Here is a 13,634-nt window from a genome sequence, read left to right on the forward strand (position 1 = left end):
GGTTGCTACTGTTCATGTACCCATAGTCCAGGGTGTACTGAGAGGGAAAGGAGAATCAGGAAATCCAAATTCCCATCATGTCCCATGTCTCCTACCAGACCAGAAGCATAAGCCAGCCTTGACAAGGATCAAGCCAAAGACTGAGCACAAAGCTGGAAGGATCTATCAAACATTGGGCTGATGGGGAGTTACAGGTTGATGGGGAGCTATATCACTTCCTTCAGTTGGTCAAATCCTATGTGGGATTCCATCAGTGGTTGCCACAAACCTGGGTAGTCATCCCAACTTGGGTAGTCCAGGCATGCTGGTCTTCAAGTATGTGACTCTATAGTGAGGAAGAAATATATAAACATTATAAGAATAATCTAGGGAAACAGGCTCTGGAAGAAGTAGAGTCAACATCTAACAGTACAGTCAGCCAGTCTTTTTATTTAAATAGCTTTTCAGCCAAACAAGGCTTTTTTAGGAAACGGTAAAATTCTGCAAAAAGCTTAATACTCCCACATCTCTGGAGCTCAGTGCAGAGGGAGCTCGCTGATGGTCTCCAGGGACAGTCACTTTAGGGAAACCATAATGTCCTGCTATCTTGCAGGTCAGGACCACATAGTTTCCTACAAAGCTATGCTGAAAGAAGTTCTGTCTTGGACACTGACAAGGCTGGAACACACAACATGAGTCACCTCATAGCTGTCTCTAGTCAGGCTCTGTACGTCACATTCATTTTCTACAAGACACTGGAACTGTAACTGATAGATAAAACGTGTTTGAGAGCCAGACACAGACCTATTCCTACATGAAACCTGCCTAGTCCCAAAGGCAAAGAATAAGAGGAGAGATCAGATAAGGAAAAAAAAAACAAAAAAATTGAAGGTGAGGGGGAGGACAGTGTTGAAGAAAACATTTGGTGGGCAGGTTGCTTGGTGTGTGCAGGTTGAGCTCCGGAGACAGAAGTCTGAGCCAAAGTCCCAGACAAGAGGATGTGAACTGTCAACCTTTTGCACAACAAAGGGCACAAGGACCTGTAACCTGACCAGGTGACTGGGCACACAGAGACATAGCAGGAGACGATGACTCCAGACTTTCCCAATGACTCCAGACATTCTCGCCACTAGACTGTAAGGGTATAAAAGTCCAGGAGTTCTTTTACTCTGGGTCCCTCCTTGGAAGCACCAGCTCAACCTGTTATTCTGTTATTGTGCCGTGATTAAAGTATTTTAAGGATCCAGAGATCTGAGACTCTGCTATGGGAAACCTGGGGTCAAGCTGGTAAGAAAACCTTGTCTGACTGTGTGAGTGTGGGGTGTGTAGCTGGGAAGGGGCCTTGGTCCCACTCAGGTGGTGAGAATGTGACTGCCAGAGTGGGTCCTGGATGGTTGGACAGGGAACTTTCCTTAACAGTAGTTCCCATTTTACATCAGAAAACCACATTAGACTATTTCTGTTGGAAAGGACCTAGAGCTATCACCAGATTGCTCGTGGTGAATTCAACTCCTGCATCCAGATTGTTGATAAATATATTGAACAAGACTGGCCCTAGAATTAACCCCTGAGGAAAACCACTGGTGACAGATTGCCAGACAGATGTGGCTCCACTCATTACAATCCTTTGAGTCTTGCCTTTCAGACAGTTCTTCACCCAGTGCACCTGGTTATCTCACAGCTGGACACCTGTGAGGAACATTATCAAAAGCCTTCTTAAAATCCAGAAAAACTACATACACCACCTTTCTGTCATCTATTAGGTGAGTGAGCTTATCATAGAAGGATATCAAATTAGTTAAACAGGACTTTCCCTTTGTGAACCCATGTGGACTGTGCCTGATGACTGTATTTTTCTTTAAATAATGCAATAAAACCAGAGCTCTCCATCCTCACCGCCACAACTGTCAGGCAGTAACTAACTTTGGGCATCGTTGCGTTCCCCCTTCTAGGCTGTGGATGTGTCTTGCTAAAATGGTCTTTTGCCCAAATTACTCTTTGATCTCTGGGCTGGGGGACACATGTGAGTGTATTGCAAACCCCTTTGGAGCAGGAAACCACAGGTTTCGTGCCTTGGGCAGGTAGACTGAACACCCTGGAGCTGCATCCAATAATGGGAAAAAAAAGTGTGGAATAAAAAACCACCCCAAACCCCCAACAAAAGCATTTTTCTGCTATAAATGTAGCTGAGAAGTAGATGTGGCTTATGCTCCTTGGCAGCTGCAGCACTCTAACACTGACCATGCATTAGCATAAATACATTAGCTAAATTACAGGTTTGCATTACCCCAGCTGCACTCACACCTCTGGGACAACAAGCCAAGAAGACCAGCCCATCAACTCTGCAGCTCTCAGCCCCTCAGATGAGCATCATGGCAGGCAGCAGCAAGAAAAGCACCTTTCTTCCAGACTCTGGGGCTTTATGTTCACTTTATCCTCCCCTGAGAGCCGGCCCCTTCCCGGCATGATCTCTGCAGCGCCCTGATGACTTGATTGTGTTTGCCTCATATCTGGAGATCATCCACGTGATTCACCCACAGTTCCTCCAGGGCCTTGAAGCTTTGATCCTTGTCCTCATTGCTCATTTTTGTTTTCTCACGAGAGAGAAAATAACAAGGAATACTGACAAACACATGATGAGGAGTCTGCTCCATGCTCACCAAGTGCCAACGATGCAGGCTCAGGCATCCAACAGCTGGTGGGCAGGTGGGTGCAATGCTGTGCTGGGATCTTATACCACCTTCTTCCATGAGCCAACTCTATTCCCTGGAACAGCACACATTTTCCTTCGAAACCAGAGAGACCAATATAATTGCCTTCCCAGAAATGAGTAACAACACAGAATGATAGACACTTTATGAGTTGACTTACAGCAGTGAGTCAAGGTTTAGTGTTTGTGCCTGGTTTGCCCAATAACACCCTGAAACAGCCCAGAGGCTCTAGCCCCTTTTTTCCTTTTTTTTTTTTAACAGCTCTATTTCCACACATGGGAAAATAAGTTAGGACTGAGCTTCAGCAGTCATCAGCTGAATTTGGAGAGGACTGTGTCTAACCAGGTGGGAGTTCTATGCAGAACAGCCTGCTTAGCCAAAATAGGCTTTGCTCTCTTAAAAGCATGGTCATCTTGCACCAATTCCTTTTAAAGCACAGTCACCTTATGCTAATTCCTTTTTAAACTGTAGAAGTTTTCAAAATAAAGATTGTTTTCCAAGTTAAAAAGAAATTAAAAATAATGTTATATGTATATAAGAATATAGAAATACATTAAAAAAATTATATATATATATTTCAACCCTGGGATACTGTTATCACAGCAGACTGCTTCCCAATACCATATTAGGAGACTTTCATGGTTTAAGCTCAGCCAGCAACTAAGTTCCACACAGCCAGCAGCTCATTCCTGGTAGGATGGGGGCTGAAACTGGAAAAAGAGGTAAAATCCATGGCTTTACATTGCAGTTTAATAATTGAAACAAGTTTAAATATATCAACAATAATAATAACAATAATAGTAAAAATAACAACAACTATGGAGACAACAAAATGAGAGGAGTGAAGCCCAAAAATGGGCTTCATGATAAACAATACAATGATAAACAATACAGTTGCTCACCACCCACTGACCAATGCCGAGCCTGTCCCCAGGAGCAATCAGCCCTCCCAGACAACTCCCCCCAGTTCGTGCATTGGGCAGTCTGGGTCAGCTCTCCTGACCAGGCTGCCACTCAGCTTCTCGTGCACCTGCTCGCTGACAGAGCACCAGAAACTGGAAAGTCCTTGATTTAGGGTGAGCCCTACTGAGCACCAACTAAAACATCAGTGTGTTATCAACGTTATTCTCATATTACATCTAATTCACAGCATTTTACCAGCCACAGCTTAACTCTATCTCAGCCAAAATCAGGACAGAGAATTGTACAAGCAGGATATGATGACTTGAACTTGCCAGCTCACCATAACTTCAGGAGTTCCACTGTCCCTGACTGAAAATAAGCTTGTCTGTGTAAGGCAGTGATGTTTTCTAATGGCTTCTACAAATGTGAAATATCTGTTATGCGGTAAGGGTCATGCTCACTAACACCCCCCTCAATGGGGGGTTCTATCTCAGTTCTATATCCAGCCAGAGACACCCATAAAACCACCAAGAGAGTCCTCCCTGGGCCTGTGCCCCAGGGGCTTTGGTGTCCCCAGGGCTCAGCCAGGAAAAGCTGTGCCAGGCCAGGGTTGGTGTCCCTCAGCCCCAGCAGCCCCCCCCGTGCCTTCCACAGACCTGGGCAGACCATTTGGGTGGGTGAATGCCACCCTTGCCTGTGCCCCAGGGAACTCTATGTGTCTCTCGGAGCACCCCAGAGATGCTCCTGACCCTTCCTTGCTGCTCCAGGCTCCAGCAAGAGACTTCTGGGGCAACCCAGATGCCTCCCTGTGCCTTTTGGTGCACCCTGGCACAGTGACAACACTAATATAATAAAGCTTAATTAGAAGATGTAGACAACACAATATTGACCAACATCTTTTTTTCCAATTGATCTCAATACTCTTCAAATACTGCTGTTACACTCGGGGACTAAATTACTGGTGGTTTTGAACTCACGTGCAAAACCACAAATCCTTTTGTCTCCCTCATATGGACCAGGGAAATAACAGAGAACTTTATTCAGCTTGAACACTTTGGAAAGGCTTAACATCTGGGGAAGGGATGGGGGAGGGGAAGATTCCTAGGAACCCTGGACCTAATAATGAAGGGCTTCAGTAACATCTGTTGTCAGCAATGTCCCAATGCCAAGGGTCAGCACTGCTCATGCATCCCCTGCAATGTCCTGCATGCCCTGAGCCTGCCTGGAGCTGGGCAGCCACACTCCAGGGCACAAGTGAAGTCTCCTCCTCTTCCAGCTCTCACATCTCTTTCTTCTCTTCTTTGTGGAAAATGGCCTCTGCAGAGAGCATTGGTGCAGGTACATCCTCAGGAGGTCACAGTCGGCCTTCAGCAAATGGATCAACTCCTTGGAGCAGCAGTGTCCCTGCCAGCACGTCCCTGGAGAGGCCAAGGGTGTCTGGCCCTTCTCCTCGAAGGCACAGGACAGGGATGTCAATGAAAGGGGTAGGAGGGGCCTCAGGGGGCTGAGACATCTCTGGCTGGGTTTGGCCTCTCTTGGAGAGACTCGAGCCTGGCTGGGCTGCCCCGGACAGAGGTAGCAAGAATAGGAGCTCATGCCGGCTCTGTCTGTAGGAATTCTTTGCTCGTGCTGTGTCTTCCGTGTTTGCACTTCCATGTTTGCCTTCAATGGGCCGAGTGGTTCAAAGGCGTCAGGGGAGCAGAGAGATACATGTGCTCACTCCCTCACACACCCATACTGGGAGATCACATACTCCTGATCTCCTGGGGAAACCAGACAGAAGTGGATAATCATCTCATTGTGTGTCTCCAAGCATAAAATTATCCCCTGCAGGAGACAACACTTCTTGTGTGGGTAGATTTCCCTGCCTGCAGTGCACTCGTATCTTGAAAACAAGAGATGAAGAGTACCACGTGAGCTCTGGATCCAAAGCAGAGATGAAGCTTGTTGTGTGGCTGAGAGCTTGTTTGCACACAGATCACTCCAGAAGATTTTCCTGGGGTTTCCTTTGAAGAAGCCAAACAAAACCTTATAGGAAAAAGTACTGAAAGTTGTCTACTTATCTGCCTGGTCTACAGCTGATACTGCAGGGTATAGCCATGAGCTAATCCGCAACACAAACCTTCCCCCAGAGACACCTCTCTGCATGGGACATCTCTGATCCCAGAAGAGAGAGAGACTGAAGCTACTAGCAAGGGCATACATCATGAAGGAAGACACATACACACATTTTTTCAGTCATTTCCTTGTTCATGTTTCCTCCTGGCTTTGAAGTGGAGTTTCTCAGTGATGTGCTTCACGATGCTCCCAAACATGCACAAGGGAAAGAGAGTAAGGAAGGAAAAGGAGATGACACAGGTTAAGGGAGAAGCCTCTGCCCAAGCATTCTCACACTATTCCAGGAGTTGCACACACACAACCCAAGAATTTAGCTGCTGGGACTGAAGACCCTTTGCAGCAGGCCACTGCAGTGAGACATATACAGGCAAAACGTGTTAAAGATAAAAGGAAATATGCCAGTGGTTCCAACCCACACTACCTGAAATGCAGGTATATGATAAACAGCCTGGAGACAAAGCCTTAATTAAGGTATTTTTCTGAAAATCAAAATTAAACCCTAATGGGAGGGGCCATATGCTGTCTTATTATATTCTTATTTTTCTGTTAAGGTTTTAGGAAAATTGGATACACTATTCTCACATCAGACAAGCCAAGCCAGCTGATAGTTGACAGATTCTTGAAAACAAAGAATGAAATGAGATATTACACTACTCTTGATGTTGTTGACACTGCTGACAACTCCAGCATGGTTAAGTATAAAATTAAAAAAGGATAGATGATCCAAAGTGGTGGAAAGATGATAAATTTGAGAGAGAAAAAAATATATACCAAAGGTATAAAAGATCCAATTTCCAAATTCTTGAAGATTCTAAAAAAGAGACACTTTATCTGTTCATGCTGGAGAAGAGGAGACTGAGGGGAGACCTCACTGCAGTCACAACTTCCTCATGAGGGGAAAAGGAGGGGTAGGCACTGATCTCTTCTCTGTGTGACCAGTGACAGGACCTAAGGGAATGGCTGAAGCTGTGTCAGGGGAGGTTTAGGTTGGGTATTAGGAAAAGGTTCTTCACCCAGAGGGTGGTTGGGCACTGAACAGGCTCCCCAGGGCAGTGGTAACAGCACCAAGGCTGACAGAGCTGAAGAAGCGTTTGGATGATACTCTAAGGCACAAGGTGTGACTCTTGGGGACGGTCTTGTGCAGGGCTAAGGTTTGGACTTGATGATCCTTGTGTTTTCCTTCCAACTCAGAATATTCTGTGGAACAAGACATATGATCGTACTGTGACAAAGGTGGTAAAAAAATTTTCATCTTACTGTTCCAATCATACTAGTTGTGTTAATTTCAGGTGTTGTGTGGAAGTTAATGGCAAAGTTGGCAGAATTACAAACCACTGTATCTTGTGAAAGAATTGACTCGATACCAATTGCAGTCCTTTTACCCACCACGATGAATCCAACTTTCACTCTGATAATTAAGAGAGGAGTTGATCCCACAAATATCTGAAATTGGACTGTATGCTCTTAAACACGTACGTACAATAGGTATTATTTAATCCCTCATGGTCACTGAAACAGGTAGAACTTACAAGACAAGTAATTTTCTACAATCAAATTGACCTGCTCCCCATTCCCATGTGGGATGGTTAGCATGGTTACGGGAACAAACCTTTGCCCCCTTGAGATGAACAAAAAGAGATGCAGCTGGTATTATACAGACAGGATTGAGAGTCATAAATAGTATAAATGCTGATATACTTGTAAACAAACTGAATGCATCAACAAGTGACTTAAGGAAATCTGAACATCCAATGGGGTCCTCACTGCTAGCATTAGGGACTAACCAGTGGTTTGTGTCTGATACACAACGTCAGTGGGAAAAATCAAGGAAAGAGACCACCAGTTAGTTGTAGATCAACTGCTCTTGCAATGGCATAGCTCTTGCAACAGTCCAAGGCAATGTTTCACTGGGCTTTAGCTGCACCAAAGCTCACGTTGTTACTGATAGTCAGTTGCCTTGCACATAAAATTACGTGGAACAATCACACAATTTGAAAGACTTCACAAGCTTTGTCAAGCATATTAGCAGGAATGCTTAAAAAAAAAACAAGGGAGGACTGTTGTGAGATATTAGTTGTTAAGCTTAAATACTTAAGTTTCAAATAGAATGAGTCATGGAGTGTGTGATTTAGTATGTTGTTTGCTTGGCTTTACTTGCTTAGCATGAGTAGCTGGATTTGCTTAATCCTTAGGCTGCCAGCTGTGGACTTTCACCTAATAAGCCTGTGTTAATAAGAGTTCCTTTTCTTATTAATTTTCATAGTAACAGGTACAGTTCTGTGTTTTGTCTCTAGGATAAGAAGAACATTGATAACACCATGATGTTTTGGTTGTTGCTAAGTAATGTTTATCCTAAGTCCAGGACTTTTTTAGTTTCCAATGTTCTGTCAGCAAGCAGGTACACTAGAAGCACAAACCAGGGCATCATGTGAAGGAGCTCTAGTCCCAAGCTCACACAGTGCCCCAGGCAAGACCATGACATGATACATGTATGGAGCAAAGGCTGGGACAGGTAGGCATCAGAGCATGGGAACTGACCTGCCCCGGTACCTCCAACTATCTCCACCATGGAAAAGTCCCTGGTGCACCTCTGTCCTATGAAATCCCTATTGAGGTAGGCTTCAACAGGAGAGGAAGAGGATGGAGGGAAGGATTTAGGCAGATTTTCTCAAAGCTCATCTGAAACAGCTGATTGGACTGGCTGCAAGGTGAGGAGACAGTGAGGACCCTCTCAGAGAGGAAGGTTTGGGGCACAGAAGGAGGAGAAGCCTGGACAAGGTCAGAGGGAGAGGGAGGGAGAGAGGGGAGCAGGTGGAGGAACAGAACTGAAAGGGTCTGTGGGACAGCACACAGACTGTGTCCCTGATCCCCTGCCATAGCTCTTTCCTCCAATGACCACCTCCTGTCTCAGGATTCTCGAGAGCTGAGCTTGGTTCCCACATGTTTAGGGCATAGGTGACCACAAAGCTGTGTTACGTTGGCTCGGGAAATGGCTTTCATTACTCCTACTCCCTTTGTATCTTACTTTCCTCCCAGGAGCTGACAGAGCTGCAAATGTTTCCTCCTCAAAAATGAAAGGAAGAAGCCACGAAGAGACCAAGCCCTGAAGGGAAATAATAAACAAACCTATGACAGCATCACCTCTTTGATAAATGCTGGGAATATTTTATGAAAGCTCTTCAGAGAAATGTGGCTGGGTGCTAGCCTGGAGCAAGAGTGCCCAGACCCCCCGTGCCCCAAAATTCACAGCTGGTTTTATCAGGGCTGGTTCTTCCTCCACCCCCCCCCCCCCGCCTCCCTCACTCACAAGTGTAAGTGGGGCTGGAGGGCTCTTCTAGGACTGAGCGGGGAGGAGAGGGAAAAGCACTGAAGAGGAGGAAGAGTGCCTTAATGAAAGAGAGGAACAGGACAAAACCTGGAAGACAAATTAGGAGATGCCGAAACGCAGAAGAGGCATATAAAAGGGCTGAGTGGAGAAGAGGTCATGGGAAGGGAAAATACTGAGCCACTTAACCAAAATGATTGAATAGCAAATGTTGTGTACAGGCTGTCTCCATCAGTGCACGACATTACCTTCAGCATACACCTTCTCCCTGCCTGCCCAGGGGCAGGGTGGTGCTGCTCTCTCTCTCTCTCTACTTTAAAGACACTCAAAGGCTCGTGCCCAGACCAGCAAAGGGTCTCAGGCGTGGGAAAGCTCTGCGTCGCCACTCCTCACTTGCAGACACCTGGCATGCACACTGCAGGAGACACACACGAGTGCCCTATGGCACAAACAGGGAGAGCCACCCTTCCCAAAAACAGCTCCCATCTCCTGAGACCAAGTGCAGTCCCTGAGACTTTCCATCCTGTGCTATTATCCCCTTGGTTATACATACAAAACATCTTTTTTCCCCTGGTTCTGCAGTTTAGGATAGACCCAAGACCCTTGGTATAAATTGTTTAATTCTGACCACTCTCACTGAGAGTGGAATTCAAGGCTTTAAAGTCACTGAAATGAAATTAAGCAGAACTATTACTGCCATCACCCCTTCAGGGTCAGTGTCTTCCTTGCTTTGCTGCTTTCTATCCCATGGATTTTCCTCCCAGTAATCCCAGTCTCAAAAGGAGGGAAGGTGAAAGACTACATTATCCAGGTCTTTCACCATGGTCCCTCACAGGACCATTTAGCTTGTGAATCTCAGCAGGGCTGGTACAAAAGCCAGCTTCTTCTGGCCAAGGATCCTGGTTGTGGAGTCTCCCTCACCACAGATATTCCAGAACCATCTGGACACAATCCTGTGCCATGTGCTCTAGGATGACTCTGCTTGAGCTGAGACGTTGGACCAGATGGTCCAGCCAGTGGTCCCTTCCAACCTTACTCACTCTGTGCCTCTGTGATCTTCCAGATGTGCTGAAGCAACATTGCTGCTCCAAGAATTCAGGGAGCAGCTAAACTGGGATTTATTGGATTGTGGTTCTCCTGTGGACCAGGTGCTAGTACTTCTGTCCCCTTGGCTCAGTGGGAGTTTATCAGCATGGCTTCTCCTCTTCCATCAGCTTCTTTCCTCCTGGAGGGCCAAAACAGCTGTAAATATTCTCTGAGTGAGCACAAAGTAGATGAGAAAAAAGGACTCGGACACAGAACAATTTGGCTGAAGATTACCTAAAACAATGCAGCAAGAAAGGGAAAGCAAAGTTAAAGAGCAACAGAAACTCTACCCTCCTGTGCTGGGTGGAGTTCAGAGGTTGCAAGAGAGCCCAGAATGTCTAAGTGAAAATGTAATTGTTTCAGGTACTGAGCTGACACCAGCCAAATCACAAAATACAGCTATTACGAGTTGTCCTGATGACTCATACCTGAGAGGTGAGTGTTACCCGTGCTCTGGGTTTGAGGTTCCTGTCCAGGAACAGGGTACAGTTTTAATAAGAGCCTGTCATGTGAAATTATATGTTTGTGTGGCTGACACCTGAGTGTGCTCAGTTCAGACAGGACAAGGAAACCACCTCTTGGACACAAACTACATCTCTTTGAGGTCACATAGCTCAGGCAGAGCCTTAGCTGCTATGTCTGGCAAGGAACATCCACCTGGGACTATTTAACAATGACAGCAGCCAGAAACCCCAGCATCTGGTGTGTTTGTTCCCTGCAAGGTTGTTCAGAAAGGTGTTGCTGTACTCTCGAGTACAACTTAAAACAACTGAAGATCTACTGGGACAAGTTAAGCCTGCCTGGCAGGGAAATTGTCTCCCAGAGAGAAAATTAGAGAAAAAGAAGTGTTATTTATGAGAGAACATCAGTGTTTCTCCTTGGCACAGTGAATAGATTACCCCTCCCCATATAAACCAACAAACTCCTATTTCACTGTAGGAATGTAAATTCAGTGTTACTCCAGCTCCTCAAGAGGGCTGGTTTCAATGAAGTCTGTCACAACTCAAACCAAACCAAGAAGAGTATCTGGGAGCTCAAAAGCCACCTCATCCATGTGGTTTTCACTGCTCCCTGTTGCAGCATTCCTAAAGAGGGTAGGGAGGTGTGAGTGACTGTTGTTGGAGACTGGGCACAGAGGCAGGCAGATCTCTCATTTGTTCCCTGTGCTATTTGTATGCCTCTATGGAAATTCTAACACAAAGGAAATGAAACTATGGAGATTTCTTGAGTTTCTGCTTCTGCCCAGGCCATAGTTTTCTGGGGGGAATTCGACTCCAGGCCGGTCATCTCCAGGGCCTGACCCAGTTGCACACATAGGACTCTCTTACATGGGGTTTGGAGGTGTGACATAGGGCCTGCAGGAGATCTTAGCCCCTCTGGAGTGGCAGCCAGAGCCATGCAGGATGACCTAGATCACCTCAAACAGTTCCAGACCCCTGCACTTAGACATCTGAGTTGAGCTTGTAGTCAGCACAGTCAATAAAGCAATTCAGTTCTCCTTTGCAGATTGACTCAGTGAAAGTCCATGCTGAATCATGGGCTTCCCTCAGCTGCCATTTGCCCCTCTTCCCCTGTGCTTGTCTCATGTGCTGCACAGCTCAGATAGCTGCTGCACCTGTCCCCTCAGAGGGTTTTTCCAACACTCTTGCTCAGTCATCCCTCCACTCTCAGGTCCCTGGAGACAGCACAAAGGTCTTCTCAGTGTTCCACCATTCATTTTTGGTGGCTGTGAGGACACCATCATCTTTGTCTTGCGTCTGGATGGACAAATATCATCCTAGTATCAGGAACATTTATCTCTGTGATGTGTTTTTCAAGCTGAGCCATTCATCTGGGTAGGCACAGGGCTGGGCTGCAGCGTCTGACGTCTGCTCAGCACTTGGAGTGTGCGGATTATGAGGCAGCAGACACGGAGAGAGTTTTGGCAACACGTCTCTTTGTATTCCTGTTGCTCAGTGATAGAGGAGAGTCTGTTATCTTGTGCTTCCACTAGGGACAGAGTGACGAATTTAAACAGCTAGTGGGGTTCCAGACACTGAGAAGTGGGTAAATGCTGATCCTCCCTAATTAGATGAAGGTAAATCCTGTCCACAGACACACAGCTACTCTGTGCACAGCACTTTCGCTGGAGCAAAAGGGTTTTCTAGGATGACAAGACCTGACCAGAGCCCCAGCTATCTCTCTACCCCACTCTGTTCTTGGACATTGCATTCATTCTACAGTCCTGTACAGTGAGTGTTACAGGACTCAGGGACATGTTTGCACTCCTGGGGGTGGCTAGATGGGACCACACTGGCAGTTCTTGTGTCTAATGAGCTATACTTGGGTCTAAAGTCTTATATCCATATTGCAGCTTTCCATCTGCCACCAGAGTAACACAAGAGGGGGACCCACTCACATCACAATACCCAAGTGACTTTTGTGGGAATACATGGAACTGACTGCTGGGAAAGCAAGGGCAGCAGACAAGGCATCCTTAGCTGTCCTGGATGCAGGAGGAAGGTTCCACCCCAAACCCGAGGCCTCTGGGTCAGGATGGTTACCTACATACTGCCAGGTCCTGTAAGCCAACTGATCTGGGCCAGACTCACAGAGTGAGATGCAGATGAGCTGTGTCAGTGCTTTAATTAAAAGATTTTATGCAAAGAAGAAAAAGAAGTCAAAGACATTTTCATTTAAGACAAAGTGCAGAGGAGTGAGGGACATTTTAGAGAAGGTTTCTCAGATCCCAAGAGGTTTCACCTGGTTTCAGGTCAGCAGCGGAAAGCAGTAGAATGCAAGTGATATTCTTGGGAGGAGGGAGAGCAAGAGATTTGGTAGATGGAAACTGGGCAAATTATATGAAAAGAGCTAAGGTAATTGGTGGTCCTGCAACCAATAAAACCACCATCTCAGGCAGTACATTTCTTGTTATATTTTCAGAGGTGTATCCTAGTTAGCAATCTTTAGCCTGAGAGCTTGTTCCCCTTGTTCTCCTCCCATTTATTTACTTTCTCTTCTTTACCAAGGTGAAGGTTATGGGGAGAAGAGAAGACAGCAAGCAGATGATGTGTCAGTGCTTGTCTCTGTTGGGCACATGTGGAAATCTGCCCTAGTGCAGCCCCACCAGACCTGCCTGGAGGTGGTCAGCCAAACACAACCAGCCTCTGCATCCCTGGCACCCACCACGGTCAGATGGAAAGCTGGAACTCAATTTGGGATGGAAGAGCTGCACAAAGGGAGAGTATGTTATTCTCCCATCCACGCTGCAGTGCCAAGCACTGACAGTCCCTTGATTCATGATGCCACCTTGCTCCCACAAGGTGAAACAGAGCAGGGTCTGGAGGAGATCAGCAGTGCTGCTCCCATTTCACAGAGGGACAAAGCAAACAGACCTTTGGCATGCATGCCAAAGCACCTGCAGCAAGGAGCTTAGGCCAGCTGAGAACTAGGAGGAACTGAATACTTGGCCATTTTCATCCTGCCTTTTAAATTTTGTAGGTTTTAGGGTCAGAAGGGACAAATCCTGTCAA

The sequence above is a fragment of the Pseudopipra pipra genome, chromosome Z (assembly GCF_036250125.1).
Source record: "Pseudopipra pipra isolate bDixPip1 chromosome Z, bDixPip1.hap1, whole genome shotgun sequence".
Classification (NCBI taxonomy): Eukaryota; Metazoa; Chordata; class Aves; order Passeriformes; family Pipridae; genus Pseudopipra; species Pseudopipra pipra.